This window comes from Protopterus annectens, chromosome 17.part0, assembly GCF_019279795.1.
Source record: "Protopterus annectens isolate FY-2018-M chromosome 17.part0, PAN1.0, whole genome shotgun sequence".
NCBI classification, from domain to species: domain Eukaryota; kingdom Metazoa; phylum Chordata; order Ceratodontiformes; family Protopteridae; genus Protopterus; species Protopterus annectens.
The window spans coordinates 369,971,049-369,978,548 of NC_056751.1; the positions used below are offsets into that span (position 1 = coordinate 369,971,049).

The following is a 7,500-nucleotide window of genomic DNA, read 5'->3' on the forward strand; positions in this document are numbered from 1 at the left end:
ACTATAAACTGATTTCCTGTAGAAGAGCAGTCTGTTAAGCTACCTGTAAAGTGTAGTAACTCCTTCAGTGAAATGGACTTGCAAAGGGCTCAAGAGTGATATTGAGGCTGTTATTTTAGTTTTTTGATAACTTGAAAATGCCATTACTGACAGTTGTTATGTAGAACAGATTGTAAAGAGGCATGTGCTGTATACTCTGTATTAATACCTGCTTTAAGAACTAGTTATACAGAAGGAATGGACAATAAAAAAATTAATTCTGGTTATCTTCAGTGTCTCACATTATCTTAAATATTGTTTGCATGTTTCTGATTAAGTTTAATCAGAAGATCATGACAAAATCCATCCCTCTCTCCATCCATCCACAACCCTTTTGTCCCATTTTTGCACATGGGGTTAGGGTGTCACTTCAACAAAAAAAAAAATCTGGCTTTAATCTTTTACAAAGCTGTTCTCATGTATAGCTTCTCGTCATATATATGCCCTTTATTATTCTTCCTCACCCGGTAGTAAAAAGTACAAAACATACAGTCATAATATTTTTGTATTGCTAATCCTTTACAATGTGCTCATTTTTATATTGTATTTCTGTTAATTTTAGTTCATGTGGGTTCCCTGTTTTCTTTATATACATTTTGTATAATGTGTTATACTTTATGAATAAAATGTAATACTGATTTCTCAGTAAAAATATGTAGAAATATTACATTGTTTTATAATGGGGGAATTAATATTCTAGGTCAAAGACAACATTTAAACCTTATTCTGTGGTGGGATTTTGTTAAGAATATACAAGTTAAATATCAAAATTAGTACAAATGGTACTCCATGATTCTTCTAAGGTATAAGACAAAGTAATAAATTAGTACATAAAGCCAGACAGATGACCAACCTTCCCAGATCTATAGCATGCCCACTGAGACCATTTAGTTTCTTAGTGTTTTTCAATAATTGTATATCAGATTTCTAACATATTTTATTATATGGCACACATTAGCAGATATTTGAATTCCAAACCACAGAATTCTGAAGCCAGTTTGTATGATGTGCTCAGTCTCAGTGATGAGCTGCTGAAAACAATGATCATGAATTGTTAGGGTATGCCCATCAAAAGGAGGTGGGATATGGATGTGTCTGGGTACAGGCTGTTTAGGAATGAAGGGAAAGATGGAGGTGAAATGGCAGTCTACATAAAGGAGAGCATCAGATGTGAAGTCAGAGAGATGAACACCAAACTTAGGATGAGGCGGGGAGACAGGGGAACAGACAGAGTCAAAACCCTGGCAGCTAAGATAATGGAAGGGGTGAGAAGGTAGAGGACACAGAAAATTGTCTATTAGATGTATCAAGGGAGGAGTACAGACTGGAAACAAAAACAAAGGAGTGGTATAGGATGAAGGAGGTAATACTTATGGGGATCTGAAACGGTCAGCAGCAGACTGAGAGATTCTGTGTTCCATGGCAGAGTGACCATGAGTTGACTGAAATTGTAGACCATGAGGGAGTTCAGACAACTAGTGCAAGACTGTACCAGAAAGCAAATAATTCTTGATGTGGTCATAACTAAGGAAGAAGAGGTCACTGATATCCAGATGAATGCAGTGTTGGTCAACTGTGATCATGCAATTGCATGACGTAGAGTGGTGGAAGGGAAACAATATAAACAGAAAGACAATAGTGTCAGATTTTAGGAGTGGGGTGGTCAGAGAAAGTCAAATTAGGGAACTGGGATCAAACTGAGAGTATAAACTAACTATAGGAGTGGGTCAGAAATGGAGTACTCAGGGTTGTAAACAAGTGTGTGAGAAATAGGTAAAATCATACAAATAGGAAAAAAGCCAAAGTACTGTAGTTGAGGTTAGCAACTAGAGAAAATGGTAGGGCGTACAAAGAATGGAAATCAGTGACTTGTAGGTGGAGAACATACTGCAAAAGGAGGCTAGCAGAAGAGTGACATCCATAATGAGGGTAACAGGTATGCATGTTGAACGAAGTTGGTGCAAGAGCTCAAGAAAGGGAATCAGGCCTTATTAAATACAAATATGAAAGGAACAAGGGTAGAAAAGACCTGGCTGGACTGAGCAAACATAGGTAGGAGATGACAAAGAAAAAAGCATATGTACTGAATGAATATTTTGCTTCAGTCTTTACAGAGGAAAGCAAGGGGAGTGTGCATCCTGAAAAACAGGGAGGACAGAGTGGAGAGTGAAGTGCACAGACCGGGATGGAGAAGGTAAAGGTATAGAGGAAAGTGGCTGGCCTTTGGAAGGGTGAAGCAGAAGGACTCAGTGGGCTACTGACTACCTTGAAGAGTCTTCAGAAATCTGTGTCCATTGTGGTGGCAGACACTTTGATAGAGATCTTCAAAAGACTGCTTGCTAGTACAGAAGAGCTTTAAGACTGTAAAACAACAATTGTGGGATCCTGCTACAAGAACAAGTGCCAAACAATTAAAGGAACTATAAGCCTGTTAGTTTAACATTCACAAGGGTGCAGCTAGGCATACTCAGTATACTCAAATGAGTACATTTTTCTGAGTATCTCTTGGCAGCTTCAGCACTCAAAAAGTACAGAATGTTTTGAACTGCATAAACAGTCTATATTTACAGTATAGAGGTATACAAAGAATCCTTGTGGGAAAGGAATGCACCTGTAAAATAACTTTTTATCGGTATAAATGGTTAACAGTTGAAAGCAATGTGTCCTCTTCCTATATATTGGCGGGGGGTAGCATTTTCAGGATTGATTACAGTTTTTAAATGATAGGTGGGTTGTGGGGGCAACAACATTAAGTTTGAGTACAGACTGTAAATTTCCGGCTACACCCTTGATTCGTAACATAGGTCTATTGGTAAGTACTAGGCTAACTGCACTTGCAAACCATTTTAAGCCTAGACAAGACAAGCAGTGGAAAGAATCCTGTGGTGAAAGGTAGCAGCATTCCTAGAGTATAACATCTTCCAGGACAGCAACCAACATAAATTCATGGTAAGAATGAACTATCAGTCCAGTCTGACAAAGTTTTATGAGTGAGTTTACCAGTAGATATGTTCTACTTGGACTTTAAAAGGGCTATGAAAACTAGAGGGGCTGAAGGTAGAACCATGAGTGACACACTGAATTGCTTCATAGAGAATGATAGAACACAGCTGAATATCATGACCAAGATGAAGTTAAGAATAAGGACATTTACTACTGGAGGACCACATGGAGGTCTGTTCTGGGTCTAGAACTTTTCAGTGTGTTTATCTTAAACATACGTGAGGGAATACAGAACAGGATGGTACTCTTTTTTGAAGACACAAAAATAGATACAGCAGCAGAACATAGGAGAAGACTAAGGAAAGATTTGGAAAGCTGACAAAGGCTAGAAAAGAGGCAGGTGATGTTCACTACAGACAAATGCAAAATACTGCTCCTAGGAGGCAACATAACTGGTGTGAATTATCAGCTGAGGGGAGAAGAAAAACAGATGTCAACATCTTGAGCACAGTGAAAGGGAAATAGCAATAGCAAACAGAGTGTTGGGTATAGGAAATAGACTCCAACAGCAAAGACATAATGCTTCCACACAGCAGGGCCCTGGTATAGGAAACAGACTCCAACAGCAAAGAGATAATGCTTCCACACAGCAGAGCCCTGGTATAGGAAACAGACTCCAACAGCAAAGTGATAATTCTTCCACACAGCAGGGCCCTGGTATAGGAAACAGACTCCAACAGCAAAGAGATAATGCTTCCACGCAGCAGGGCCCTGGTATAGGAAACAGACTCCAACAGCAAAGAGATGATGCTTCCATGCAGCAGGGCCCTGGTATAGGAAATAGACTCCAACAGCAAAGAGATAATGCTTCCATGCAGCAGAGCCCTGGTATAGGAAACAGACTCCAACAGCAAAGAGATAATGCTTCCACGCAGCAGAGCCCTGGTTTAGGAAACAGACTCCAACAGCAAAGTGATAATGCTTCCACACAGCAGGGCCCTAGTATAGGAAGCAGACTCCAACAGCAAAGAGATAATGCTTCCACACAGCAGGGCCCTGGTATAGGAAACAGACTCCAACAGCAAAGAGATGATGCTTCCATGCAGCAGGGCCCTGGTATAGGAAATAGACTCCAACAGCAAAGAGATAATGCTTCCACGCAGCAGGGCCCTGGTATAGGAATTAAACTCCAACAGCAAAGAGATAATGCTTCCACTCAGCAGGGCCCTGGTCAAACTGCAGTTTGAATACTGTGGACAGTTCTGGAGGACATACAATGAGAATGGACATGCAGCTGCTGGAGGGATTGTAGATGAAAGTCATTGGGAACATGTGTGGGATGGAGTGGGGGTAGTTGGATGGGATGTAGATTGTTAAATGTGTATAAAGGGCAGAGTAGTTAAATGTATTGCTTCTCACTGCTGGCAGGTTGACTGCATCTACATTTGGTGAATTTCTGTTTCTTTTTCAGTAGAATTTATTATTCAGTTATTGATACAACAGTTTCATTGGTGGACAGTTTTTATTTAATGGTGGATTTGTTTATATCCTTTACTATGAAGAAGTCTAATCATATATTAGACAATAGTACTCAATCTTTTCACAACAAATAAAGTTATTTTGTAAGGTTATTGCTTCGTTGGTGGTATCCTTTTGGATTTTGTGTTCTGGTCATGCAGTTTTATTGTTACTTGGTTACTTCTTTTTTAGTAACTATCAGCATATCAGAGTTTTATACTTTATTATATTTTAATTGGAGCTCTATGACTCACTGCAATAGTTTTGCAAAAATACAAAATCACAAGTGTAATTATTGACAAGGGATGAAGGGTGACTGAATTTGTCTCCCAGTTTTAAAGACAATGATGTAATGATATTTACTAAGGAATGAGGGACATGTTGTGCAGTAGGGCCTTCCCCAAAGAAAATGGACAATAAATATATGTTTTTATTGCAGTTTGGATACAATAAACTTTTTTGATAGAATTATGGCTTTCAAAGATGTACCATATTCTGTTTAGTTATATTTCATGTGCCAATATGAACTCTTGAAATGTGATTCCAATAATAAAGCTCTCAACTTATTTGGGTGAACAACTAATGCCTGATTTGACTCTGGCCACATTGTTTATAGACTCATAACCAGACTATTGCAGTTTTGTTTAATTTGGATATGCATAATAGATTTACATGAAAATGATGGTTATCTCAATGCAGTTTGCACTAAGATCACCTTTATTTGCTGTTTGTTTGTTTTCCACTAAGATAGCATTTGCATTGTTCCAAAGACCGAGTTTGATTTGCTCCACTTACTACATACTGCCTTACTTCCTATTCACTAATATAGAGGACATTTTGCATTGCTACAATGACACAGTTTGCCTATTTTATTGCACACTAAATACTAGCTTTCTCCCTCTTCAATACTGTAGCATTTACATTGTTGTAATGACAGGGATGGCCTTTCTCCCCATTTCTTGTGTAACACTGGGCAGTGGCATTCAGTAGAATATGAGTTTACAGGTAACAACAGGTACCTACTTTGTGTACAGTAAGTCAGTAACCACCTCTCAGCCAAATCTGCTGCCACAAACTACGAAATTCTACAACTACGAAACCCGTAGTGCCGAAGTACAAAATCTCACCCCCTTTTTGACCCATGGTAGCACTCGTTTCGGTGATGGAGTGATTGGGAATGTCAAATGTCGATATTTTTATGACATTTAGGGACGTCGGCATAACGGAATTCGGCTCAACCGTTCGAGGATATGCCCATTCGGCAATGTGCCTTTGCACATATGAATGTATACCAAATTCAACACACAACTTGCATTGCTTTCAAAACACAGTATCAGGCAGCACTGTTTACATATTATTAGTACCTTGTATTAACTTCCAATGCTTTAACTGTTAAACTATTCTTGACAGTAACCCCAGTTAGTCTGCATACTGTCCTGCCATTTCAGTTCTACTGTTTACACCATGTCATCGCTTTTGTATCTAGGTAATTTGCTGTATCATTGATATGAATTAATAACTGCGGTGGTGATGCTGCGGTAGCGTTGTTGCCTCACAGTAAGACACTGTCCGGTTTGATTCTCAGCTAGAGCGTCTTCTGCGTGGAGACATGCGTGAACGGCCATACTTTCGTTGAAGGTTGTGCATCAGGGCAGGCAACTCAGCATGTACAAATCTACTGCCAATCATTAGCGAACCAGAGTTCCACTGTGTCGACTCCTAACCGGGAAAAGCCAAAAGACACAACAATTGATATGAATTAATAACAATAATGTTTTGATTAATGTTATGAGGTTATCTCACTTATAGCAGATATTCTCTACTTCCAGAATTTTCTGAATGATTAAAAAAAACTTGACTAAAGACTCAAATAAACCTTCAAAACACACACACACATTATATATATATATATATATATATATATATATATATATATATATATATATATATATATATATATATGTGTGTGTGTGTGTGTGTGTGTGTGTGTATTAATTTTTAGAATATAATTTGTTTAATTTTTCCCTTTAATCTCTCACTTCTGTCACTACCATCATCTTTTACTACTAAGTTATCATTATATCAAAGTTATACACAAGGTTTATCTGACTTGTTACTGCTATTATAATCCATCAGTTTTTGCCTGATATTGTGTGCGTTTTTCTACCTCATGTCCTGCAGTTGTAATTCTCTTAGCTAATGGTTGAGTATTTTTAACAGTCAGAACACACCTGATAGTATAATTTCCTCATAATGTTTTAAGACCAGTTTCTATATGAAAATTTTACTGCTAATGCTGTGATTGCAACTTTGATACATCATTATCTACCATGCATCCAAAATTTAAACAAAAACTGCTAGCAAGTGAATTTTTTTGTTCCTCTAAAATGACACATTAAGGCTTATCAGATATTTAATATTAAATGCACAATTATGAACTATGGATGCTGGTTTAATGAGACATGTACCACTAACATATGATATAGGTTGTATAAACAAATTGTTAATGTGGTACATTTCACCCTGAAAATGCATGTACCATAGTTGAAAATATACATATTTACCTTCTGTCTAAAAGATTAGAGATATTGAGGATGATAGAGTGATATTCTGTGGTATAAGAACACATGAAAATATTTATAAACTTCTAACATTAGGTTTAGGCACATACATTCAATATAGGAATGCCCAGTGGAGTTCTAGTTCATAAAATTCAAGCTAACCTTAAAAAAAGCAGCTGATATTAGCATATCAGATAAATAAATATAAAAATAGCAGCATGATATTGTGCACTCTGTCATGCATCATGAGGTTCACTAAAAATATGACCAAGAAGGCTCTGTGTCTTACCTTATTTTTATGTATAACATACTGAGATCAGTAGACCACAATGAAAGTGAGGTAACCAATTTATTGCTTGTAGTGCAAACTGTCTCACAGCCAGACGCAGTGGATCATAATGATTGGTGGCCTTGGGTGATATCTAAGGATGTCCTACCA

At 37.7% G+C, this 7,500-nt stretch overlaps 1 protein-coding gene across 2 annotated transcripts in view; it reads left to right on the forward strand.

Annotated features, from left to right (window-relative positions):
- LOC122791846 (synaptotagmin-A-like) overlaps positions 1–7,500 on the forward strand; it is a 511,438-nt gene that overhangs the window by 70,290 nt on the left and 433,648 nt on the right. The gene's annotated exons all lie outside the window — the stretch shown is intronic.